Source organism: Phodopus roborovskii, unplaced genomic scaffold, assembly GCF_943737965.1.
Source record: "Phodopus roborovskii unplaced genomic scaffold, PHOROB, whole genome shotgun sequence".
Taxonomy (NCBI): domain Eukaryota; kingdom Metazoa; phylum Chordata; class Mammalia; order Rodentia; family Cricetidae; genus Phodopus; species Phodopus roborovskii.
Genome location: NW_026125397.1, coordinates 3635121 through 3663067, shown reverse-complemented (window position 1 = coordinate 3663067; position 27947 = coordinate 3635121). Strand labels below are relative to the sequence as shown.

The 27947-nt window shown below is 38.3% G+C and overlaps 1 pseudogene; it reads left to right on the top strand.

The window, feature by feature from the left end:
* The first annotated feature begins 6295 nt into the window (after positions 1 to 6295).
* On the top strand, positions 6296 to 6705 carry LOC127215198 (60S ribosomal protein L35-like; annotated as a pseudogene).
* Positions 6706 to 27947: the final 21242 nt, after the last annotated feature.

Sequence of the window (27947 nt, the reverse complement as noted above, 5' to 3'; positions counted from 1 at the left end):
TCTCTCTCTCTCTCTCTCTCTGTGTGTGTGTGTGTGTGTGTGTGTGTGTGGTGTGTGTAAAACTGATGCATTTATCATCCATGTATCTAAACCATTATTGTGATTATTTTAAGGTGTGTTACTTTTGTGTATGCTCTGGAACATTTCTTTAATGATGCTAAGGTGTGTTTGATAAAAACAAAACAAAATTCACCTGTGGTTAGGAGGCTGGGTTAGCAACTAGCTGACAGGAAGTTGTAGGAAGGAGCCAGGTGGAGAAGGGTTTATAAGGAGGGGTTAGGAAAAGCGAGGATGAGCAGGAGGATTGCTCTTGAGACAGACAGGAAGAGGTGAGCTAGGTGAGCCACTTGCTATTCACCCTCTCTGGGAAGCAGGATTCTACCTCAACCTTTGACTCTTGAGTTCTTTAGTGGGACAGAGATTTAAATAAGTTTCCTTAGTAGCTTTGAAAGAGTGGGTGTCTGAGGGAACAAAATTCCCTCAAGCTTTGGCTCATGCAGCCTAACCACTGCTGGTAGCAGAGTTGCAATTGCTAAATAGGATAGCCATAGCATAAAAGGCAGAAACAATTAAAAACAAAAACAGAAAAAAACAAAAAAGCAAGCACCTACATGTAATGTACCTATCATGCACCTATCATATACCTACCTACCTATTCATCTGCCCATTGTCTGTATCTTTATTCAAACCAGAGCTGTAGATTTTATTCTTTCTGTTGTTGTTTTACTCACTTCTGTATTTTTAGTGACTAGAAATGAGTTTTTGATGGAATGAGCTTTCAGATGTGAGTTTTCCCCCTAACAATTTAACATAAACAGAGTATTATCTGCTCTTCAGAAATACATGTATTTTCCTGCAAGAAATCATCTCCACTCAAAACATTACCTTAGAATTTTTTGCCAAAAAAAAAATTTTTTTTTTTTTTGCCAGGTATTGTTAGTGCATGCCTTTAATCTCAGCACTCGAGAGGCAGAGGCAGGCGGGTCTCTGAGTTTGAGGCCAGCCTGGTCTACAAGAGCTGCTAGTTCTAGGATAGGCTCCAAAGTCACAGAGAAACCCTGTCTCAAAAAACCAAAGGAAAAAAAATCTTTTAAGTCACTCCATGGCATCCTTTAGTCTCTCTCGCTCTCTCTCTCTCTTTCTCTCTCTCTCTCCCTCTCCCTCTCTCTCTCATTTTGTTTTGCCTCACAGCATATTTGAAAGCTGTTAAACAGATCTTACTCAAATTTTCCAAAACAATTCTTTACTGGAAAAAGACCAAGGATCAGAATTTTAAAACATTGAACCCAAGAATGCTCTTCAAAATTTTAATAATTTCATAAATCCAGATGTTTAAAATGGGGCTCTATTTCTCTTATGTATTTAACAAACTTGCCTTGTGAATCATTCAACATTTTGTAAGATATATGTATTGTCAAATTTTATAACCATTGTAAATATGACCTGCTTAGATCACATACCCAGTCTTGGAGCTTGTGGTGTTGGGACGAAAACTGACCGTGTTCCTAAGAGGCTGCTCACCTATCCCTCTCCAAGTTCTGCTCTTAGAGCATGTGTGTACATGGCTTTCTGGAGCACACTTGGCTATATTCAAAGTAAAAGAGGCTCTTTAACTTCAGATTTATGACTGGAGAGCAAAATATAAGTGGCAATTAGAAAAGCTACACAAGAGAATTAGAAGAGGCAAGTTAATAAAGAAGGAAAGAGAAGGCTTATGGGTAGAAAGAAAAGAAGATATTTAAACAGATCTGGCTCTGGACTGACCCAAGGACTTCTAACAGCAGCTGACACTTTTAAACATTTTAGAATTCACATTCACAGTGGGGTGTAGTGGCCCACATCATTAACCCCAGCCATCAGGGGGCAGAAGGGCAAAAGCAAGAGGATCTTTGTGTTTGAGGCCAGCCTGGTCTACAGAGTGAGCTCCAGACACTCAGGGCTACGTGGTGAGAACCTATCTCAACTTTCTTCAAGATAACTAAAAATACAAGTCATATTCTCACTGATCAGAAACTGTGCTTGAAAATCAATCAATAGCATAGCGCCAGAGATGGGCTTCAGGCACATGCTCTCCTAGACATGTCAAAGATAGGAAGGGACAGATCTCCTAATGTGAACTCCTACAAATGCTGATAGTAAATTTTAGGCCATTGCAGTGGAAAAGACATTGTATTAACAAACGGCTTAACTTAATCTGTTGAGAGGAATTAAGTCATTTTGATTAATATAATTACCTTTCTCCTTGAATTAATCAAGGCTGAACCATTACATGCAACCTCAGATCCTTTGCTGAAATTTTGACTACAAATTAACATTAGGAACTTAGTTTGTATAAAATTCATCATCCTTGTGTTCCCCAAATTATGTAATCATCTAGAACAACCCGTAAGGAATCATTCGCAGAGGTGACCTCTACCATACAACATGTATCTCAGAGCCTCTAGTGGGAGTGCCAGCAGTGTGGTTAGTTCAAGGAGCCTTGCTTTGTCAACCGTCTAGGTGTCTGGGAACCATTGCAAAAATTAGTTAAATACAACAATTCCAAGCTTTAACCTATTTGTTGGAATTTGGTAAATTGGCTAGCAAGAAAACTCATCATTTAAATCACTCTGTGTATGTATGTGTGTAATGTGTCGGATTCTAATGAGCATTTCCTCTATCCATGTTCCCATACTTCCAGATGCAATTATTCATTTTTTTTAACCACCAGAGAACACATTTGTAGCTTGCCTAATGTCTTACTGTCAGTAAAGGGCAAAGTTATCACAATTCCAGTATTTGGGATTCTCTCAGAGTCAGGGATTTTCTAGTTTGAGCCCATTAAGTGAAATTTGTTTTATTTATTTATTTATTTATTTATTTTTGCAGTTTATTTCTAAAATGTCTCAACAATTTTTAAAATACTGTTCAAGCATCCTTACTCTTTTATTTAATGGTAAAACTTTAGAGTTGTGAGATGGTATAATACAGGAATTTTATATCTTTGACTGTTTCATAACCTGTTAACTGGCACATTCTTTGAAATTTGCATTTTTAATTATAAGAATAAAATGTAGAAAATAAGAGATAGTCAGGAGAATGAAGATGCTTTAGGAGTACCCAGAATGCTGGGGAGATCTGTAGTTTGTATTTGATTTCTCTGCTCTTCTGAAGCCATCAGGTTAATTGCATATATGCTGATGTTTACAGTTTGAGGCTACAGAGGAAGGGGGAAAATGTTGGCTAATGTCCTCATCTTGTGAGGGGTGCTTACTGGTCAGCAAATGTTTGTTCATTATCTATCTTAGAATAAAACAAAACAAAACAAACAAACAAAAAAACCATGCTGACAGCTGTCATGTAGATTGTATGCTCTGTCCTTGAAGTAGAAGTTCTAGGTATGAGGTCATGGTCATGGTTGGCATTCATCTTTCTATAAGCACACACATATAGTATATTTACACTGTGTGTTTACTCATCACATATATAATAGTACTATGACATATAAATAGTATCAAATATCTGTAGAATAGTGATCACAGCTCTATGACTGTAAGTATCAAAGAGAGCATTTAGATTGAGGCTTGTCTGTGGGGAATAGGTAGTAAGATCCCTTCTTCATCCTCTCATCCCTACCTTCTGGCTATCAGTGGAACATCATTCTTGTTAATCAAATCCTTAGATTGTGTATATATATATATATCTATCTTCAATGTTTTGAAAGAACAAAGGACTCCCTCTTTTCCGACCTTCTCTGTGTACTGACCTAATCCATGGCAGCATTTATTCTTGAACGATCTATGTTATAATTTGAATTACAATACAAAAACAATTTTATCAAAATGCCCAATGATAGAATAATAAAGTGGGAAAATAGGAACTTTTCAGAAACAGATGCAAATGTTTATGTGTTCCACTGATGAAATTAGCAAAATAAGCAAAAAGGATTGATTATATTTTCTGATGGGAGATATTATTTTGTAAGTAACATGGTTTGATCATGCAAGACTCCCTGAAGCAGTATCTATGGGACAATGCAGCCTTGCAGACCAGTAGAGCCAGGATTTCTGCATCTTCTTAGGATCCCCCATGACAGCGCCCCCTACCAACAGGAAGCAGTTTGGAAAGAACAACGCCCAAATTCCCAAATATTCTTTATAAATGTTTGTTTTCACTAATATGGGATTGGTTATAAATGGTTAATGATCACAACCAATATCTGTAAAGGTAAAAAGGGGATTATGGTATAGATATAATTATTTGTTTTGGAATGGATTTTAATTAATACAAATTTGAGGTCAATTTTGTGATATGTATATTTCTCCTCTTGTTTAGGTATTGTGTTTATATAGCTCATTTAAAAATGTAATGTACAATTTAGCACAGATTATAGTTACATATGATAGTCAAAACTTAGAGTTAAGTTAGTTAGGTTTTTAAGATGTACTTGAGATGGATAGGCATTCTTCAAACCTTTCAAAGACCTACAGAATGAGGCATTAAAAATGGTTTAAGGTTTTCCTAACAATGAGACACAACTACTCCTGGAAACACCACCTGGTTCAGAAAGGAAGATGGACATTGAAGAAATACGTTATAGAATTTGCTTCCAATATGGCAACACTAACCATTTGGACAAGATACTGCTCTTGTCTGGACTGTTTGAGTTTATGCTGATGCTGTATAAACTGGACATGCAGGACCCATAGGAAAGTGGCTGCTGATACAAGATGGACATTGCTACAGAGTTCCTGCTTCATGGAAGAGTCTGCCAGACAGTCTACAGGACACAGAAAAGAGTGACTGACAAACTGCAATACAGATGGACAGTTTAAAGTTTCCTGCTTTGCTGAGGAGCCTGCCAAACACACTATGGCCTATGGGCTAAAGATAAAAGATTACAGAAAAACTTCGGGTGACTGACCTGGCAGTGAGTTGTCTCTGTCATTTCTAGAGTCTATATATTATCCTCCTGTGGTCTTTGAAGGAGTTAAAGACAGATAGTTATGGTTATAGTTTTCCTTAGTTAGGATTAAAGATAAGTTAAATATAGGACTTTAGACTCACAAAGGTGAAATAGGTGGTAGAATATTTTCTTAAATCTTACTAAATGTTAATGGACTAAATATTGTTAACTGTGATTCTTATTTGACAACTGTTGTGTGATGTATTTTGCTATGTTAAAGTTAAAACCCTTTTTTTAGACAGAAAAGAGGAGATGATGGGAGATGTCATTCTGTAAATATGTTTCTCATACTGGTTAATGAATAAAGCATTGTTGGCCAATAGGAAAGCAAGATAGGCGGGACTAGGAGACAAGGAGGATTCAAGGAAGTAGTAAGGAGGAGTCAACATGTAGAGACAGGAGAAAACAGAGGTCTGGGCCCTCTCTCCGGTAAGATAAAACCACATGGAAACACTTATATGAATAGAAATGGGTTAATACTTAAGACAGAGCTAGCCGATAAGAAGCAAGTAACTGGCCAACAGCATTTATATCTAATACAGAGTCTGTGTGTCTTATTTGGGGCTGGTGCCGTGGTGGGTCCCAGCCAACAGGAAAAAATATTCATAAAAATTTTCTTCCTTAACAACCACATAGGAATGTAAAGATGAATGGGCATACTATAGTGTGAGCCAGAAGGTAGATGCTCTGACACTATTAGAACAAAAAATGCTCTGATCGTATCAGTTGATCATTTAATGGGTGATTGGAGATGATAAATATCCAATCTTATGGGGCCATGATTTCCAGCAATGGGGAAGATAAGAGATTAAAAAATTGCACAAGATACATTTTAAGCTAGACACAATATGACAACCATCATTGTAAGAAAGTAGAGACTAAAAGGAGGATCTTGAAACCAGAAAGATGGTCTGATGTTAATGAATGCACATGTGACAGGAGTAAAAGTTGGGGACCAAAAAAAGCCCAGGACCAGATGGCTTCAGTACAGAATTCTACCAGAAATTCAAGGAAGAACTAATACCAATACTCCTCAAATTGTTCCACACAATAGAAACAGAAGGTTCATTGCCAAACATTTTCTATGAGGCCACAATAACCTTGGTATCCAAGCCTCACAAAGACACAACTAAGAAAAAAAAAAACTATAGATCCCTGAAGAACATCAATGCAAAAATACTCAATGAAATTCTGGCAAACCGAATCCAAGAATACATCAGAGAAATCATCCACCATGACCAAGTAGGCCTCATCCCTGGATTGCAGGGATGGTTCAACATATGAAAATCTATCAACGTGACCTCTTCCTCTTTCTCTCGGACCAGAAGATCTCAGTGGTGAGAAGTGCAGCTATGGCCAAGATTAAGGCTCGGGACCTGCGCAGCAAGAAGAAGGAGGAGCTACTAAAACAAATAGACGATCTGAAGGTGGAACTGTCCCAGCTTTGCATCGCTAAGGTGACGGGCAGTGATTCGTCCAAACTCTCTAAGAGTCGTCCACAAATCCATTGCCTGTGTGCTCACTGTAATTAACCAGACTCAAAAAGAAAACCTCAGGAAATTCTACAAGGGTAAGAAATACAAGCCTCTGGACCTTCAACCCAAGAAGACTAGAGCCATGCACCGGCGGCTCACCAAGCATGAGGAGAAGCTGAAGACCAAAAAGCAGCAGAGGAAAGAGAGGCTGTACCCGCTTCGCAAATATGCGGTCAAGGCCTGATGCAAAGGCTTATAATAAAGCGCAAGGCTGGCTGACCAAAAAAAAAAAAAAAAAAAAAAAAAAGAAAAGAAAGAAAATCTATCAACGTGATCCACCATATAAATAAACTGAAAAAGGAAAACCATATGATCATCTCCTTAGATGCTGAAAAAGCCTTTGACAAAATTCAACACCCTTTCATGATAAAGGTCTTGGAGAGATCAGGGATAACAGGAACATACCTAAACATAATAAGAGCAATATATAGTAAACCGACAGCCAACATCAAACTGAATGGAGAGAAGCTTAAGGTGATTCCTCTAAAATCAGGAACAAGACAAGGCTGCCCTCTCTCTCCATATCTCTTCAATATCGTACTTGAAATTGTAGCTAAAGCTATAAGACAACAAAAGGAGATCAAGAGGATCCAAATTGGAAAGGAAGAAGTCAAACTCAAACTGTCTCTATTTGCAGATGATATGATAGTTTACATAAGCGACCCAATAAACTCTACCAGGGAACTCCTACAGCTGATAAACACCTTCAGCAAACTAGCAGGATACAAGATAAACTTAAAAAAAAAAAAATCAGTAGCCCTACTTTATTCAGAAGACAAAGAGACAATGAGAAAGAAATCAGAGAAACATCACCCTTTACAATAGCCATAAACAACATAAAATATCTTGGGATAACGCTTACCAAACAAGTGAAAGACCTAAATAATAAGAGCTATGGAGCTCTAAAGAAAGAAATTAAAGAAGATACAAGAAAATGGAAAGATTTCCCATGCTCTTGGATAGGTAGGATAAACATAGTAAAAATGGCAATCTTGCCAAAAGCAATCTACAGATTCAATGCAATCCCCATTAAATTCCCACTGCTATTCTTCACTGACCTTGAAAATATAATGATCAACTTAATATGGAAAAACAAAAGACCCAGGATAGCCAAAACAACCCTGTACAATAAAAGAACTTCAGGTGGCATCACCATCTCTGACTTTAAGCTCTACTACAGAGCTATAGTTCTGAAAACAGACTGGTATTGGCACAAAAAATAGACAGGTAGACCAATGGAATTGAATTGAAAATCCTGATATTAGCCCACAACTTAGGAACACCTGATTTTCCACAAAACAGCTAAAAGAATACAATGGAGGGGAATCATCTCCAACAAATGGTGCTGGCACAATTGGATGATGGTGTGTAGAAGACTGCGGATAGACCCATGTCTGTTGTCTTGCACAAAACCCAAGCTCAAATGGATCAAAAACCTCAACATCAATCCAGTCACACTGAACTTCTTAGGAGAGAAAGTGGGAGGTACCCTTGAACAAATTGGTATAGGAGACAGCTTCCTGAACATAACACCAGTAGCACACACACTGAGATCAACAACTAATAAATGGGACCTCTTCAAATTGAGAAGCTTCTGTAAGGCAAAGAACACAGTGGACAAGACCAAACAGCAGCCCAGAAAGGGCTTTTCACCAATCCTACATCTGACAGAGGGCTGATCCCCAAAATATACAAAGAACTCAAGAAACTAGTCAACAAAACACCAAATAACCCTAATAAAAATGGAGTTCAGAACTGAATAAAGAATTCTCAGTAGAGGAAATCAAAAAGGCTGAAAGATACTTAAGGAAGTGCTCAACATCCTTAGCTATCAGGGAAATACAAATCAAAACAACTCTGAGATACCATCTTACTCCTGTCAGAATGGCTAAAATTGGAAACACTAATGACAACTCATGCTGGAGAGGATGTGGAGAAAGGGGAACACTCCTCCACTGCTGGTGAGGGTGCAAACTCGTACATCCATTTTGGAGATGAGTATGGCGGTTCCTCAGGAAAATGGGAATTAGTTTACCACAAGACCTGGCAATCCCCCTCTTAGGCATATACCCAAATGATCCACATCCATGCAACAAAGACATGTGCTCAACTATGTTCATAGTAGCATTATTTGTAATAGTAAAAACCTGGAATCAACCTAGATGCCCCTCAACTGAAGAATGGATAAAGAAGATGTGGCACATCTACACAATGGAATACTACTCTGCAGAAAAAAAATAATGGAATCTTGAAATTCACAGGCAAATGGATGACACTTTAAGAAACCATCCTGAATGAGGTAAACCAGTCACAAAAAGAGGAACATGGTATGTACTTGCTCATATATGGATTTTAGACCTAGAGCAAAGGATCACCAGCCTATAATTCACACCACCAGAGGAACTAGGAATACAAGGTGTACTCTAAGAGATTCATATAAAGTCCCTCACAGAAGGGGTAAGGGACAAGTCCCCCAGAGCACATGGGAATTGGGGGGAGGGAAAGAGAGGGGAGGAGACGAAAACACGTGCAACTAGGAAGATTGAGTCAGAGTAGGAATAGAAGACAGAAGAGAGAGAGAGAGAGAGAGAGAGAGAGAGAGAGAGAGAACGAATATAAAAGAGGAAGCCCTAGTCCCTACTTCACATGACCTGCCAGATCTATATGACCCCAACTGGATGTCATTCCCCTACATATGTAATTGGGGTGGGGGATGGGAGGGGAGGGTGGTTAGAGTGCATGTGAGAGGGCAGAGAGGGTAAAAGGGAGGGAAGGAGGGAGGGAGGGATGGGGGAGGGAGAGAGGGAGGGAGGGAGAGGGAACTGGGATCGACATGTAAAATAATAAATTAAAGTAAAAAAAAAATGCTTTGACTCCAAAATTTAAGTTCAAGGACAAGTTACTGGGGAAAAGGATTTCTATTTTTGTTTCCACAGAAAATGAAAAGCTGTGGATTCCTTCCAGACTAATGTGGTTTGATCACACCAGACCACCTGAAACAGAGTACGAGGTGATCCTACATTCAAAACAGCTGGACAAAACAGCTCTACAGACTACAGCCAGGATTTCTGAATCTTCTTCGAATCCCCCATGACAGCGCCCCTTACCAGCAGGAAGTAGTTTGGAAAGAACGATGCCCAAATTCCCAAATATTGTGTATAAATGTTTGTTTTCATTTAATTGGACTTTGTTATATAAAATAAATTTTAAAAAAAGAGGAAGCCATTATTGGTTTGAAGAGAAAACTGAACCTAAAGGAAGGTGTAGAGACCTATAAGACTGCTGCCAACTAACAATTTGAGCAACTGTGGAAAGGCTACCATAAATGCCCTTCCTGTATAGTGAAATCACCAACTAACTTATCCATCATCATGGAGCCCTCATATAGTACCTGTTGGAAACAGAAGCAAACACCCATACCTAAACAATGAATCAAACTAGAATCCAGATGCAGACAGCTAGGACTAGACCAGGTTGCAGAAACACATAGAGACAGCTGACCTGAACAAGGAGGAGCTAACGGGCCCCCAGACTCATAGCTGGGAAGCCAGCATGGGACTGATTCAGACCCCCTGAATATGGGTCTCAGCCAGAAGGACTGAGCAATCTAAGGGACCTCAGACAGTGGAACCAGGATGTATCCCTGGTGCACAAAGGGACCTTGTGAACACATCCCCCATGGAGGGATACCCACTTAACCTAGAGACAGGAGAGAAGCCCTAGTCCTTACTTCAAATGACCTGACAGATTTACATGACCCCACCTGGATGGCATAGCAATAGCACTACTTGTGGAATTGGATTGGGGGGATGGGAGGAGATGGGAGGGGAGGGGAGGGAGGGAGGCAGGGGGAACTGGGATAGACATGTCAGCTCAAAAAAAAAAAAATATTGCTAACGGAAGGCCTGTCTGTAGAACAATTTAGATGGGAAGATTAGCTAAGGTGGTGCTGAGGCGGGAGTGCCTAAAAATGCCCCCGAATTCTTAGTAGAAATAAATGAATCTAACTCATCTTAGAAGCATGAACCTTGCCTGGGCCTTGCTAGACTCACAGAAATCAATTACAGAAAGCTATGCCCTAGCAATACAAAACAAGCTTTTGCAGAGATGCCTAAAAAAGGTTTGTTCAAAGAAGCAAAGTTGTGTATTAGGGCTTCAGACACTGGATTTACTATATCTAAAATATAAATGTTGAAATTACTTTAGTAAATGATATAGGGATTTATATTAACCTTCAAGGAAAAAAAACAATGAAAAGATATATATATATATATGTATATATATATACATATATATATATATACTTTAAATGTATATAAACATCTGTGAGTCAAGTAGTATGCATTAGAACTTATATAGCATTTAAAAGTTATTGAAATCAATTTTTCATTGAGTAGAATGAAGGTATAAGATATAGATGAAGAGAGAGTTCATAAATTATAATAGAAACTTAAATATATGCCAGGCAATGGTGGCACATGCCTTTGTCTGCTACTCAGGGGCTTGAGACAAGAGGATTGTTTGTGTCTGTGAGTTCAGTTGGCCTGAGCAACATAGCAAGGTTTCATCTTTGGAGCAAGTATATTGGTGATTTCCTAGATGAACCAGAGGCAGGGAGGAGAGATGGAGGAAAGTGAGACAGATACAGAGACAGAAATATGCAGAACGAAGTGATATAGGGCAGTAAACCTCTAGGTATTTCAGAAAATAGGTCTTTGATTTTTCATATTCTACTTCATGGACTGAAGTAGAATAAATATCAGGTAAGAAAGTCAAAGCCATGCAAGCCATGATGTTTCCATTTTGAAGCACAATGGAATGATATACAGGTCATTATAGGCCAAAGTCTGATCTTAAGCAGGGTTAACTTGCCTACAAAAGATCTGCACTTAGGCTAAAAGCTGACTTTTCATGAAAATAACAAAAGCCAAAAGATGATGGAATAATATATTTACATGCAGGAAGGGACAGTCAGCCTAGATTTAGTTACACAGAAACTGACTTTCTTTTCAACTATTTCATTTTATGTATTTATTATTATTGTGGGGAGGGCATGCACACATGCCACAGCATGCAACTCTGTGTGTTGGTCATCTCCTTTTGCCTTTATATTGGTTCTGGGGGTTGAACTCAGGTCACCAGACTTGCACAGGTGGACCATTTTGCTGAGCCATTTCACTGGCTTGGAAAATTAACTTCCAATTAAGAAAATGTATTTTGGGGACAGGTTGGTCTCAGACTCACAATCCTTTCCAGCTCATCTTATTTAAGATTCTCAAGTGCCAGAACTACATACAGGTGCCACCACAACTGGCCTTTAACTTTCTAGATTAAAGAAAAAATTAGTTTTCAGCTAAGCCTAAGTTAAGGTTTATCACTCCTATTACAGTAAAACAGACTTGTTTTGAAAGGGAAAGTAACTCCAGAGGGAAAAGTCTGAGGTGCAAGACAAAAGAACAAAGAAATTCATAAAACTGTGAGCATAGCTATATAAACAACATAAAATATGAGCACCAATGAAGCACCTGAGATGGTTAAAAAAATAAATTTTACAATAGAGAAGAAACAATTTCCTAATGTACACATCCTATCCCTCAGAAGACAGTCAAGGGGAATTTAGGTGGGTTGTGAATTTAAAATTATCAGCCAGCTTACTTTAACACATGGAGACTGGGTATCTCCTGGGCCTAAGTGATCAGAAAGTTCCTTCAAAATGTCAGAGGACTGTATCACTTACATATGAAGTCAGAGTAGTGTAACATGAGGAGGATTTGATTATCTCCCTGGCTTTGAAAATAGAGGCAGGGATCAATGGACTGTCTATGGTCCGTGGAAGCTTAAAACAGCAAATGAGAAATCCTACTCAGAGCCTATGGGAGGACTTCAGCCTTTTTCATACCTTGATTTTACTACAGTAAATTCTATGTAAACAATAAATTTCAGTTGACTAAGCTGATTTGTTTGCTATAATTCGTTACAGCAGCAATAAAACAGTAATGGCGATACTGAGAATGTAAAGGGAGGAAGATATTTAAATGTTCTAAATCCTAGTTGTTTTAGGAGGAAAGTAGAAACACTGGGTTACTTTCCTTTCTCAAATAGGCACACATAAAAATGCATGAACAACAGCCGAAGAAGTAGATACAGGACTTACATAATACTAAACTAAAACTAAACAAAATAAAAGTTGTAAGCACTTGAATAAAGACAAGGATGAAGAAACAAAAAGAAGAAGACTAAAATATTACAAAACAAGATGATAGAAATAACTTCACACATATTAGCAATAATAATATGCTATAAATATAGTAAGCCCACAAGTTCAAGTACTAAGATTGTCAAACTGAATGAAGATTTAAAGTCTGGCAATTGCTATTATGACATCCTTGAAGTAGAAGCACATAGAAAATTAAGAAAAATAGACAACACTTAAACTTGGACAATGCTCAGAAATCATTTTGCTCTTGAAGTATTAGTATTTGCAAAGATGGCCACTTTGTAATGATAACCAGTAGGGTCTAGGACAGTGGTTCTCAACCCGTGGGTCACACCAACTTTCTGGGTCACATATGGTGTGTTTTATTACATTATGATTTATAACAGTAGCAAAATTAAAGTTATGGAGTAACAATGGCATAATTTTATGGCTGGGGGTCACCACAGCATGAGGAACAGTATTAAAGGAGGTTGAGAACTAATGACCTAAGATATACATGACCATTTCAGACCATCATGCATCCAGTAACATTCCAATCATCTCAAGGAGAATTCCTAAGTTCAATATCAAAGGGGGAAGTTTAAATTTTTTTAATAATAAGTAAATTGAACAACATACTTAGCAAGCTTGTTATAGAAAGCCAACAACCCCAAACAAAAGAATGCATAGATTCTCAATCATACATTAAACACTTGTAAAGTGTCATATTTACATCATAAATACATTGCAATAAATATAAAAGCCTGTAGACTTGATTATGTGATTAATTTATAAATTGGCAATCTATAATATGAAAATAAATATTCATTTGAGGATTAAGAATTTTAAATTCGTAATTACTAAGTTAAGCGATCACAATTGAATTTCAGAAATATTTAGCATACTTTTTTTACTTGAGTGTTAATCTTATTAATATTAAACATTGTGTAAATAGTGATAGAGTGCTAACTACTTGGGTTAGAAAAGAAAAAGATGTGAGTATTAATAAAACAAATGTACTAATGAAAGTTTTCTTAAAGTAACAGGAAGTAAAAAAATAAACTTCAAGGAAGTTGAAGGACCTCCAAAAGATCCAAAAGGAAATTAATTTAATGTGTAAGAAGGAAAAGAAAATGAAGTTCTAGCTGATTTTATAGATAATAAAGACAAAAAAGGTGAAGCTGTAATGTGAACAACAGAGCTTAAAGAAAAGTAAGGAAAAAAAAACACTAAAAGTAAAAGGTGTGATATAAGTATTTATTTTTCCCTTTTATCATGTAATGTAACACAAATTTTCCCTTTAATAAGTTAATACTAAAAATATGTCTGGAGCCATATTTTTAAAATTGGGGGCAAAAATTCCTAGAAAGTAATAGTTTATCAAATTGACTCAACAAGAAGTAAAAGACCTAGATGGAATTATCAGACGTATGGAAGCTGAAAACTGTCATGAATGAGTCTGGCTGGGTGCTGACCAGCAGCCCTGGACTTCAAGGAGCTATGCCTGTCCCACCGTTAGCCTGAAGCTGCACCATACAGTGCCAGCTGTTGGGATGATTCACTGCAAGTGGGATTTTCCCCAGATGGTTTTGCTCTAATTTGTTTATGAAGAAGATCCACATCTTCCCACACACCTTCCTATGGAAAAGGACCATCTAGGGACCTGCTCCACCCCTGACTTATAACAACTCAAGGAAGACATCTCCACATTCAGTTCAAAATTGTCTTGGACTTCTGGCTCACCATGCTGAGTTTTGTCTCTGCACAGTTGAAATAAAATTAAAATATTCATGGAAGAAAGTAATTTGTTGTGTTAATAGAATGATATCTTACTAACAAATGTTTCCTAATTCGAAAGTAATATTCATATTTCACATCTAAACTAAATACTGTGGTTATTTGTATTTATTAATACCCATTTCTATCACAAATCCTTGTTTAAAAATAGACTAAAAATATTGCCTACAGAGGAAGTATTCAACTTTAATCCCTTTTAACCCATATTTGTATAATTATATATCAATGACTATTTACTTTGTAAGCCTGCAAACAGACTTTGGCCAAAAGCAATAAAATCCTAAACTGACCGTTATCCTAGATGTATTCATCATTTCCTCTTGCGAATGAAGATAGAGGGGGTAGTCAACAGTGCTTTGTGCTTCTCTACCCACCAGCCTTCTAGGGGCAACACCAACACCTCCAGGTATATTTGAAACCCTGGAAGACATTGGTTTGTTTTTTATTCAAAAAGTAACTCTGCTGGAACTTTATTTCACTTCATCTTCATCTTTCTATTTGGATGGTTGTACACACAGACACATTAACTTCTTTCATTCGTCAGTGGGAGAATTGCACTCTGGCTACAGAGACTACATCATAAGTACTTACTAAGTCATAAGTAGAAAGAAGTGGATTCATTTTAAATTTATTATTCAATAAAATCTTATCCCCCATTTGGGACAGATACAGAATTTGTGGCTCATTTGAAATACCAGCCTGTAACCTCATTTCTGTCCAGAGAACAGTACATCCCTTTGAGTTTGACCCTATAAAGCATTTTATTTATTTGCTTTTTAATTCCAGGGTTGATCTTGGTCTTCACACACTCTGGCTGGTTTCTGGAGAGTGTTGGCAGCTTGCCTCCATAGTCTTTGGAGAGGATGACAAGCAGTGGTTCTCACTTTGAAAAAGATCTTTACAGTCCACTACAGCTAGCAGTGAAAAGTTTTGCCTGGAACCATGACAGTTGGTGGGGTTTTGCTCTAGTCACCCATTCACTGATGTGAGGGGCTGGCATTGTTTTCATTTCTGTCTAGTGATTGACAAGAGCTAGTCCCGTACACAAACCATTGACACTACCTTCTAATGCTTAAGAATAGAAACTCTGTTTGAAGTGACATCTTTCTAAGGAGTAGGAAGAATAGGAACCACATTAACCTCCTCCATGTCTATAATAAGGATCCTGATGCTCATGACGCCACGCACACAGGAATAGAAAGTCATGAACTGACGGTATAAGGAAGAAGGTTTGTTGAAGGGAGATATGACTTAGGACTATAAATAGTTCAACTTTATAACTTCAGAGAAAAATCCTTTCTCCCACAATAAAGCCACTGAAAATCCCAGACCCAGGGATTAGATACAATGCATGGGAGAGGAGGCATGTGTTTGGTTAGCATTTTGTATTATGGATTAAATGTGCTGCCTAACTGCTGATGTTTAACAAATATAAGATTAACAAAGAATAAGCAGCAAACATCAGAGAACATTTTCAAACCCTTCACATTGAAGCCTCTCATCTCTTTCCTATAGGCTCACTGATACTGGAGATAACCTCCTCATGCTCTCCATTAACACTTTATCCCACTGAACATTCTAGACTTTTCCAAATGAACTCCATTTAGCAGGGCCATACTCATTCTTACTTGTCACCATCTGTTAATATTTAGGGAACACCCACCATTGCTCCATAGCTACAGGAATCAGCACACCATTCTCCATTCTACTTGCCAACACAGCTCTTAGTTTTTCTTTCAGCTGCCTAACCTTACTCAATTACAAAGTCCTTATTTTCTATCTTCATTCCAATTTAGACAACACAACTATAATTATCTAAAAGAAAAAAACCCCAAATTTTCTTTATTCTTCCCACAAATTCTTTTCCTGTCTAGCTCATTTTTTTTATCATTTTACTTATTAATTTGTTGTTTCTACTGTTTCGGGTCTTTAACAGACTTCCAGTCTATTCTATGCCCATAACTCTCAAATTTAAGCACCTATCAGAATCACTTGCTTGAAAGCTTAGCCCTCCAAACTCTGATGAGATGGTGTGAGACAGAGCCTGAGAAATTATATTTCTAGAAAATTCCAGGGAATCCTAATGCTGTGCCATGGAACAATCTGTTGGTACACTGTAAATATGTGTTACTCTCATTAGTTAATAAAAGAGCTGGCTAGAAAATAAGGAGGCAAGAAAATGAGAGGAGGGGCTTGCAAACAAAAAGAGCATGGACAAGAAGGGAGGAGTCATGGGAGTCGCCAGCCAGATTCAGAGGAACCAGGTGCTGAGCATGCCATGCTGAAAAAAGCTAGAGCATAGATAAGAAATATGGGTTAATTTGAGATGCAAAAACTAGGTAGTAACAAGTCCAAGCTATCAGCCAAGCATTCATAATTAATATTAAGTCTGTGTGGTTATTTGGGAACTGGTGGTCCCAATGGGAAAACCCCTGTCTAGAATGCTGTTAGATGAGAAGCCACCCTCTGAGGACAGATGTCCTTATTCTAAATGATGCTCATTCCATGAGACAAATACATACCTAGGAATCAGGACTTTAGAACTAGAGACCTTTTCTGTTATTGTGGTAAAATATGACAAAAACAACTTGAATGAAAAGTACATTTTGGCTCTCTTGCAGCTATAAGACATATATAGTCCACCATGGTGGGGAAATCCTGGAGGCCATAGAATGAAGAGGCATCTGGTCACACTACATCTCTTAGTCAGGAAGCATCACACTGCCATTCTATGCTTACACAGTTCATGGCCCCAGATAGGGATTGGTGACACCCACAGTGGACAGATCCTCCCACTAAATGAATACAATCAAGCCACTCTTCTATAAGCCTGCCCAGAGGCCAACATTCTAGAGGATTTTCTATTCTGTCAAGTTGACAATATCAACTATCCTAAGACCCAGCCTCACAGTCTATGTTATATCTTTTAAATAAATTTTTAAATTTTAGAGTAAATTGTTGAACTAAAAGTGTATCTCACTTTTTTTGAATAATGTGTAATTTTTAGCTGTGTGATACTTTCACGTAGTAAATGCTCCCTGTTCACAGAATTGACTTGAACTAGTCAGGACTTAAAAATGTAGTTATAGGCCACAAGATGTAGGCTCTCTATGGTGTTGTAGTTTTAACTTATTCATGCTTTGTGCAATGATTTATCACCACCACCTCAAAAGAGTGAGTATATCAATAATAGGCAGTCCTGTTAGGAGTATATTCATATTCAGTTTAGGTCTAGGGAAGCAAGTACTTGAAAAAAGTGTCAACATATACTGTTGTGGTCTAAATGTTGCTTCTTTGCCTATTCTGTTGTTATAATTTAACCCCTGCTGTGATGAAGTATAGAGGCCAGACCCTTGGTAAGTGACGGTAAGGCGGTGACCAGCCATAACAGCTTCCACTGTAAACACTAATCGGGCCCTTGCTAGTTGCAGGGTCTATTGCATCTTGATCTTGACCTGTGTGGCTTCCAGAATAATGAGAACAAATGTTTTGTTGTTTATGAATGATCCATAGCCAACCATTTACTTTAGCTGTCTGAAAATACGAAGGTAGGCACAGAGTAAAGTGAAGCTCCCTATTGATTCCGTTTTAATGTTTTCCCATTGCCAGGGAGCAGGTGTGAAAAGTTAGGCCCCACGCCAAATTGCAGTTAATGCTCAGTCTCAGGCAAATGGCATAAAAGAAAAAGAGTATGCCATTTGTAAGTGGTCTACATCAGACTGTAAAAGAGATCAATTGTTGGCTAAAATATGCTGCCATGTAAGTGAGACTTCAGGAATTGCCACCCTCATGGGTGGGTCAAACCATGACAACACATCTCCAAATTCTCCTGTTAACACATTATCATTTTAGCTCTTCAGAAACATATGGAGCCCCAAGCAATTAATAGTCATTCCCTTCATGTGAATGTGCCTGTAATTGGAAATAAACACAAGAATGCAGATGTGGAGTCAAACACTCTAGTTTTGAGATGAGAGTAAGAGACTACAGCTGTAAATGACTTTGATCAATGGTGAACATTCAACCTGAGTCCTAAAATTAGCCCAGCCTGCAACTGACTTATTTTGAGCTGTCTCATGCTATTATTTCCATTTTTAATTAATTTATTTAATTAGGTTTTAATTACATCACTTTCTCTACTTTTTCTCCTTCCAACCCTTCATATGTGTCCCCCCACTCCCTTCAAGTCCATGGCCTCTTATTCTTTAATTATTATTGTTACACATACATGTATATGTAAATAAATATATAAATTCAACCTGCCAAATATGTTTAGTGTGTGTTATATATATATATATATATATATATATATATATATATATACATATATACATATATATATTTCTTTTCTTTGTGGTTAATAACTGAGGGTGCTCATCACTGAGGAATATTAATGTTCCCTCTTTCCATCTTTCAGCAGTTTTTAAATTGCATATAGGTATAACGAGTACGGGTTTTTCTGCCTGCTGCCTGGTCTTGTCCTGCTGCCACGCCGCCAGCCCCAAATAATGCACAGAGACTCTGTATTTGATATTATACTGTTGGCCCGGTTACTTGTTTCTTATCGGCTAGCTCTGCCTTTAATTATGAACCCATTTCTGCTGATCTATGTATTTTCACATGGCCTTCTCTTACCGGGGAGGTGGCTGGCGTCCAGCTCTCTCCAGACTCTCCATCTTGACTCCTCCTTACTACTTCCTATTTCCTCCTTGTCTCCTAGTCCCTCCTATCTTCCTTTCCTATTGGCCAACAGTGCTTTATTATTAGCCAGTATGAGAAACATATATACATAATGGCATCTCCCATCATATAGGAGTGGTGCCCTGTGTGACTTTCCCCATCTATACAGACATGCCGACTTGTGTTGACACAGTTGTTGCTCAGGTTGTGTTTAGGCAGCCATATTGTGAAGATTTCAGTCATGTCCAGAAGACACAACAGACTTGCTGGTGCTATGGTTCTTAAAATCTTTCCGCACACACCCCTCCATGGTGTTCCTGAGCATTAGGTGTAAGGATTGTACTGTAGATGTGTCAGTCAGTTGTTCTGTGCATTTTGACTAGTTATGACTTTCTGTAATGGTTTCCATCTGCTGTGGGGGTGAAAGGTTTTTTTGACGAGGAATGAGGTCTACATTTACTTGTGGGTATAAAGATGCAATTAGGAATTACACTGGTTTAGCCATCGACCAACAAAAACTCCAGTAGCAGGCATAAGAAACCTCCTTTAAAGTTGTTGGTTAGGGGAGTTCAAGAGACTCCAAAAACAATATGGGCTATTGTTGCCCTTGGTTGTTATCCAGAAGCATAATCACCCCAGGTGGCATAATTTCATTTAAAATTATACATATACATACACACATATAGTGTAGTTTACATAAATATAAAGTAATATGATTCCTTTCAGCTTATCTAAGCACCCTTACTGAGGTTTTGCCTTCCTCCCTCCCTCTCCTTTCATACTGACTTCACACTCCCGTCTTCTCCATCCTTTCCACATTGCCCCAATCTTGCTCATCTTAATGTTCAGTCTTGTTCCAGATGTTCTCTAAGCATGCGTCTGTAAAACATAAGCAAGCATCCCTCAGACCCCGAGATAAGCTGTGCTGATCATATTCCCCCTGGACTGGAGTTCTGCATTTTGACTAGAATCATTGTATCACTGAAAAAGACTTGTAAGCCTTTCTTCCTCCCCCTCCATTATAAATTGTCTTACAGCCAAAGGGCTTCCTTTAAAGAGTTGATCTCAGAAAACCACACAAAGAACAGTGGTTACCATGAGCTGGAGCAGAAATGGAGGGAAGTGGAGGGGGGAGGAAGGGTATGAAAAGAGGAGGTTGATTAATGGGTAAGGCAGTGCCTTGAATGAAAGAAATAACATCATAAAGGGTTTCCTATGATTGACAATAATTAAGTGCATACTTTTAAATAGCTAGCAGAAGTGGCCTTGAATAGTACCAACATGAAGACATAATATGTTTGAAGAAGTAGGTATACCATTGACCTTGATGAAGTCATTATATCTTGTGGACATAGACTAAAAACATCACTTCATAACATTGTATTTCCTTTGTAATTCAGGTAGCCCGAGTCTCCTTAGCTGTCAACTTGCTATAGTCCTGAGTTATCTGAGGGACCGCAACTGAGTGCATCACCTCAATCAAATTTTCGTATAAGCACTTTTGTGGGACATTTTCTTGGTTACTAATTGCCATAGGAGGGCTTAGCCCACTGTCGGTGATGCTGTCCCTTGGCAGAAGGTCCTGGGCTGTGTAAGGAAGCTATTGAGCAGAGGTCAGAGGCAGAGCAGTACCCTTGATGGATCTGCTTCTGCCATGTGGTTCTGCCTCCTGCTTTTGCTTCGGTTCTCACTGGGGTACTGCCCTGACTTCCATCAGTAGTTACTTATGACCTGGGAAGTTTGTCAATCCCTTTCCTCCTTTAAGTCACAGAAAGCAACAGAACACTCAGCGACAGAAAGCAAACCAGAACACTCATATTTCTGTTTCATTGACAGAAAATAGACTAAAGCAAGTAACGTTTTTTTTTTTTTTCAAACTGGCACTGGAATATCGATAGTATCAGGCTGTTGAGTCCCAGATAAGATAAGGTCACGTTTTCATTCTCTGTTTCACTCTACCTTTTTCCTGCTTTTTTTTTTTTTTTTTTTTTTTTTTTTTTTTGTCAATTGAGACAGGTTGGTCTGACCTACATCATGGCTTGATTCTTTTAGGCTAGCCTGGCTTTTATGTTACCTACGCTTGAGAAAAGATTTCAATGATAATCACATTGGAACCATTTTACAACAAACTGATTTTTTAATGAGACACACAGCTACAGATACCTATGTTGACAAAAGAAAAATACCTATATCTATTGATAGCAATGAGGTCAGCTGCCTGTTGGATGACTTCAAATACCCATTTCTACTGAGCAAGCGGTAAAAGAGTCATGAATTCATTCATTCATTTCCCAGGCTGAGCATCTCTTGCGGCAGGGTGGGCCCCCGAAAGAGAGGAGTGTGGGCTGCTAAATATTGCATGTATAAAATCTTTAGCTATGGAAATATTTTTTCAATTTATACTTGTAGGTATTCTTTAGAGGGATTTGAATAATGTGGCTGCATTTGGGGATTAAAAGCATAAGACACACAGCTGGAAAATGAAACAAAGCAATGAAAATATTGCTCAACACACTCAGGAAGAGATGATTGGGAATATTGTTTGAACTTTTGAGGCTGTGGCACCTTCCTTGTGTCTCTGGATCCCTTAGTTCCCTCCTTTGGGGATTAGCAGCCCCACTTCATGCATAGAACCCTTCAAAGGCCATTTCCCAGGAGAGTTCAGCAGTCTCTTCTCATTCCTGTGTCTTTCTAGCACATGTGTGTGTGTTCACAAGAATAGTAAGTTTTGCTAACCGTCAGCTCACCTCTAGCTATTCACTGCCTCTGTGTTTTCCTGCACTCCGTACCATATAAAAAAAGAGTTGAAGGACATTTACTCATTTAATCCTTTTCAGAATTCATGTTCATGTGGAGATTTATTCTTCTTTGAATTTTAAGGAATTGACCAGGTTCATGAAGGCTAACTTCCTTGGTTGGGCACAATTTTTGGTTGGGCTTAGTTTGGAAATTATTTGGAAGAATGAATATTTTAATTTTCATTTTAGTGCATTTGGGAGTATATGTAACATATAAGTTAAACACACCAAGATAAGTGCAGTGATTATTTGCCAAGCAAATTTCATAACAAAAAAGAAAATATAAAACTTTTGGACCCTATGTAGTAGCAATTCACTTCTAAATGAATTTATAGCTTAGGATAAGAAATCATGTTACAACTGCAAGACCAAAAGGAGACAATGCTAATAAATATAGGGTGACATTTTTATTTATGCAGACATTTTAATTTTCTCTTTATTGCAAGAAAATAATGTTTATAGAATGAAATAATATCCCTAGAGCCATGTTTTACATAATGGAGCATAAAATATATTTGCTGCTGAAAAAGTCCATTATCATATAATGAATATGTTATGTAATAATTATAGGATAAAACTGTATTGCCTCTAAAAACACAGAATGTTTTGTAGTAAAGAAAATAATCTTTAACTTTTAAAACAGTCCTGGGATTTAGAAACTTGGTAGGCAAAATTGAAACAAACAAACAAACAAAAAAAAAAAAACCATAACTCAATGTTGGAAAAATTCTATAATTTAAAATGTAAAGTAAGTAAGTTATTTTTGACACTCTTCAGTTAAATTGTATTTTATGAATGGCTTCTTCGTGTGATTGAAGACAACCACTTTCACATGACAAAAACATATGATGAAGACTGGAAAACATCTTCTGGTATTTATTAGCTCTTCTTTCAGCGACTGTCCCTAGTTATATCAGCATATTTCATCATGACTTCACTGCAAAAGAAAACCACCATAAAGAGTTAGTTCATGAACTCATTATGACACCCTTTAAATGAGTTATAGCAGAAAATAAGCCCTTCGTATGGAAAACAAGATTGTAGGGAAGAATACTATATATTTACCAGAGTTTACTTTCTTTCTTTCATGAGAATATACTATACTACTCAGACTCCTTTGCAATTAGATGCAGCCATGTGACTGATCTGTAGACATTGGAATACAAGAACTGTGTTACTTCTGTATATGGGTCATAAAATGTACCCTACATGTCTGCTCTCATACCCTTTTACTTTTCAATTATTTGTAATATAGACAAATATTTAAACTTTGGAGGCCTTGTATTGAAGATGCTAGAGAAGCCACTAAATAAATATTTTCCAACAAAACATGTTATATATTTTATATTTCAATTTTATATAAGCTTAGCCTAAGGTTAGTAAAGTTGAATAGCAAAAATAAGGTAGATATAACAATTTCAAGAAACATTATCTTTGAAACATTGATCAAGTGGGTGGGAAGGATGGAGGGAGAGAGTACTGGGAGACACAAAGGAACTGGTGGGCATCTCAGGGATGAACTGGAAACCTAGTGCAATGGAAATTCTCAGGAATCTATGAGGCCCCGGCGAAGGCTTCTGGTAATTGTGAATACAGAGCCTAAATATTCCATCTGCTGCAACCAGGCAAGACTTCCAGTGGAGGGATTGGGACACCAACCCAACCACAAAACTTTCAACCTATAACTTGTCCTGCCTACAAAATGTGCTGGGATAAAGGTGGCTTGGAAATCATGTGAGTGGCCAACCAAGGACTGGCCCAACTTGAGACTTGTACAGCAAGAGGAAGCCCACCCCTGATACTGCCTACAGAGCCAGAATCCAGAGGATGGATATCCCAGAGAACTGAAAATGACTGTAAAAAGTCAATGAAATGATTCCTAATGATATTGTGCTATACTTATAGATTGGTATCTAGCCCAATTGTCATCAGAGAGGCGTCATCCAGAAATTGATGGAACCAGATGCAGAGATTCACAGTCAAACATTAATCAGCATTCAGGGACTCTTGCAGAAGAGGGGAAGAAAGGACTGTAGGAGCTAGAGGGGTCAAGGACACCATAAGAAGACCCACAAAATCAACTAACCTGGGCTTATAGGGGCTCACAAGACTTAATTGACAACCAGAGAGCCTTTATGGGAGACCTAAGCCATCTACATACATGTTACAGTTGTGTAGCTGGGTCTTCATGTGGGGTCAGGGCTGTCTCTGACTCTTTTGCTGGCTTCTGGAACCCTACTCCTCAGACTTGGTTGCCTTGCCCAGCCTTAATATAAGGGGCAATGCCTAGTCTTACTGCAACTTGATATGCCATGTTTGGTTGATGACCATGGAAGACCTGCCCTTTTTTGAAGAGAAATGGATGAGGAGGAGTGGATGGGGGCAGTGGAGGGAGAGAGGGATTAGGAAGAGAGGGGAAAGGAAAACTGTGGTCAGAATGTAAAATGACAATAAGGTAGAAAATATATAGCTTATGTTTGATATTATTTAACACATATCATTAGGCTTCTCTGATGTTTCTTTAGAAAATCAATCAGTGGACAAATAGAATTATATTCACTATGGTAAAAATTATCTGGGTTAAGAGCCTAGCAATAAAGAACATTGTGTGTACACATATTGAAAACTCATGAGATAAAGTTTATGAAACAGTCTCATGTTATTATTTTATTGTTTATACTTGTAATTATTGTTGCATAATTCTTCCATATGAACAAATGTCTATTCACTCCAGATAGGGCACCAATGACAGACCAAGGAAATTATTTTACCCAAGTCCAACTTGCTGAACCAATGAGTTTCTAGAGATTTCTTGCAGAGCTATGGGTGAGGGTTTCCTTGGTGGTCTCAGTCAGCCACATAATCAAAAAGCCCACTCCAGGATAGGTGATGAGTCACAAAAGCTTCATCATAGATTTCTCTGCAATTTGCAGGCAGGTTCACCAAAGAATCTCCTCTCCCTAAGTAATGTTTATTCTTTATCTTTAATTAGCCACGAGGAAGGTCTGTGTGAGTCTTATCACTTTTTTTTTTTTTTTTTTTGAGCTCTTAAGGTTGGTTGTTTAATTTCATAAGCAACATTTTTCTTCCAAGAGGAAAAGTTTCTTCATAGAACCCATACAATATTCCAACCCTCCTTCCTCTGCCTCTTTCCTTTCTCTCTTCCTTCCATGATGTTCCCTGGGTTTTTCCAGGCATTTATATGTCTGATTATTTTTTTCCACTTATGACTGAGCATTGGGCCACTACAACATAGCAATAATCATTTATTCTCAGCAATGTTATTTGCTAAGAGTTTCTGTAGTATCCATCACCCACTGTAGAAAATATTCTCTCCATGAGCAGAGACTGAATAATCTATGGGAATATGTTTAAATGTTTAGAAGGCCAATTGACAATGATGTAACCACTGTTTGGCAAAACCATAGCAGTTGCCTTTCCACTGGAGGCTATCATCTTCTAAGCCTTATATTTTGTATTGGTTCTAGTATCAAATGTGAGTTCCATTATGTGTAGTCTTAAATCTATGAAATTGGTGGTATCCATGACAGTTATGTCACAACTGCACCAGAGACTTTTATGATGTGTGCACAGAATAGCACAGGAGTGCCCTAACCAAATGGGACCATCAGCAACATTTGCCTCTCACTAAACTGCATAGCACATTCTCTTACAAAAAAAAGCCAGTTATCAGAGAGCTATGGGCTACCCTGATCCATGCATATCTTGCCCCCCAGAGCGTTGTGTCTTCAGCAATAGGGACTTGTTTCTAGTTCTGCCACATAACCAAAAGCTTGTGTTGGTGGGGGCACTCAAGGACCTTTTTGGCTAATACCTCAAAGAGGCAGTCCACCCTGGTGATGGGAGATGTCATTCTGTAAATATTTTTCTCTTATTGGTTAATGAATAAAGCACTATTGGCCAATAGGAAAGCAAGATAGGTGGGACTAGGAGACAAGGAAGATTCTGGGATAGATAGAGGAGGAGATTCAACACATAGGACCGTGAGAGCAGAATTCTGGACCCTCTCTCTGGTACCATAAGATCATGTGGAAATACTTAGATTAATGGAAATGGATTAATATTTAAGACAGAGCTAGCCAATAAGTAATGCTAGTAACAGGCCAACAACATCATATCTAATACAGCATCTTTGTGTGTTATTTGGGGTTGGAGCACCTGTGGGAACAGGCAGGTGGGCAGAAAACATGCCTAATATCTCAAAGAGGCAGTCCACCCTGGTACTGAGATTTTTATGAAACAAACTCATTGTCTTTTCTACAAATGTAGGTCGATGTCTACATTTTAGCTGCTGCCTTAACAACAGTGCCTTTCAGTCACCCTGTAAGGGAGGTAGAAGTGCTATTGCAATCAATTATCATTAAGCCAGCTCTTCACTTTAGTGTTTGTGACCTGAGTGCCTCGATACTGTTAGTTTTTCCTGGGCACCTATACATGACACTGAATTGGATACACACTTGATAGTGGTTTTACCCATTGCTTGCTTGCATGGAAATCCTTTTAAGAGTGAGTCCTGTTAAATATATTCACTGACAGGCTTACGCTCTTTCAATCCCGTATGGAACAGGTTGACTTGTGTACTTGCCCTGTCATAGCAACAATTTATCAAGACCATAATCAGGAACAGGTCTCCCGTGTTTGTTAACACACAGAATATCAGAATGAAATAGGAATGCTGGGCAGCTTTAGCTATTTTCCAGTCTACTTTGGATCCCCTGTGGCCAGACTCTGTATGAGTGAAATGGGCAGCCTCTACTGGTACCTGAGGGCAGATGGCTGATATTTGGGGAAGACCATCTGCTTCCCGACTTAAGAGAGGGACTAAATGGACTATGGGATGCTACATGGAAAACTACCAAGGGCTCTTATTTCTGTTGAAATCTATTATATTCCCCCAAAACACCCACAAGCCCAGCATTTGGCTTCTCATTTTGCCCTGGGAACCCAGATAAAACACAAATCTTGTAACATTTTCTTTGAGTAAACCAGGTCCCATTATCTACTTTTCCTTCTTTTCCCTCCATTCTGAATATGGAGTGCCTTAGAACACCAAGTTGTTCATATTCACCAGAACTTCTCCTACAAAAATTATGTCCTACAGTGGAGACTGGCCAACTATTAAAGTCCCTGGTTTCTATAAACTAACTTCTTTCTTAACTCATGTCTTAACTCTCCCCTATCAGGCCTGATGAACAGGGCATCAAATTCTCCCTAGCACATATACAGTCCTCTAAGTAACACATCTCATTCCTCTATTGTCTTCCAGTCCTTGACATCATCTGGCAATGACCAAGTGTCCTTAACACCTCAATGGTTCCTATGCACCGGTCCATCGGGGACTGATTTCACTCACATTGCTTCAGACTGTGCAACCATTGTCTCAAAGCAGGATGAGTGCTCATTCCCTCAAATTATGCAACAGAAGGGATAACAAGCTACATTATTCACTTTCTGCACTTTCACAAAACTCAGACTGATCCCTTCCACATCTCTTCCTATAGCTTCATGAGTCAAGTAGGAGGGACCATTTCTGCTCTCGTTTAATGACTTTCCCAACCCAAGTAGCACAGACACAGATATTCCTTGATTAGCAGTTTCCTGTGCTGGACCTTTACTAAGGCATTCATTTTCTTGATGATCAAAGATTTACTCTGTTTCTGTCTGAAGGGCTATCCTCTAATACTTATACGTCCCTCTCTCCTTCCTTGCTGTCTAATTACTTCCACAGACTCTTAAGTTTTGTATCCCAGGAAGAGCTACTTAGCACAGGTTTAATTTGTTTTCTCCTTCATACCCCACTAACTGTAAGTAATGCAAGGCAAACTCCCATTTCATCCTCATTTTTTCCCCAATGTTTCCTGCCAAACCATAGGCTAATGCAGTGCATAGCATGTGCATGTCCTTTTCTTGTAATTCCTCCCTTCTGTGGGCAAGTTTTTCTAATTCAGCAGATGAACCTCAGTTGCATATTTTAT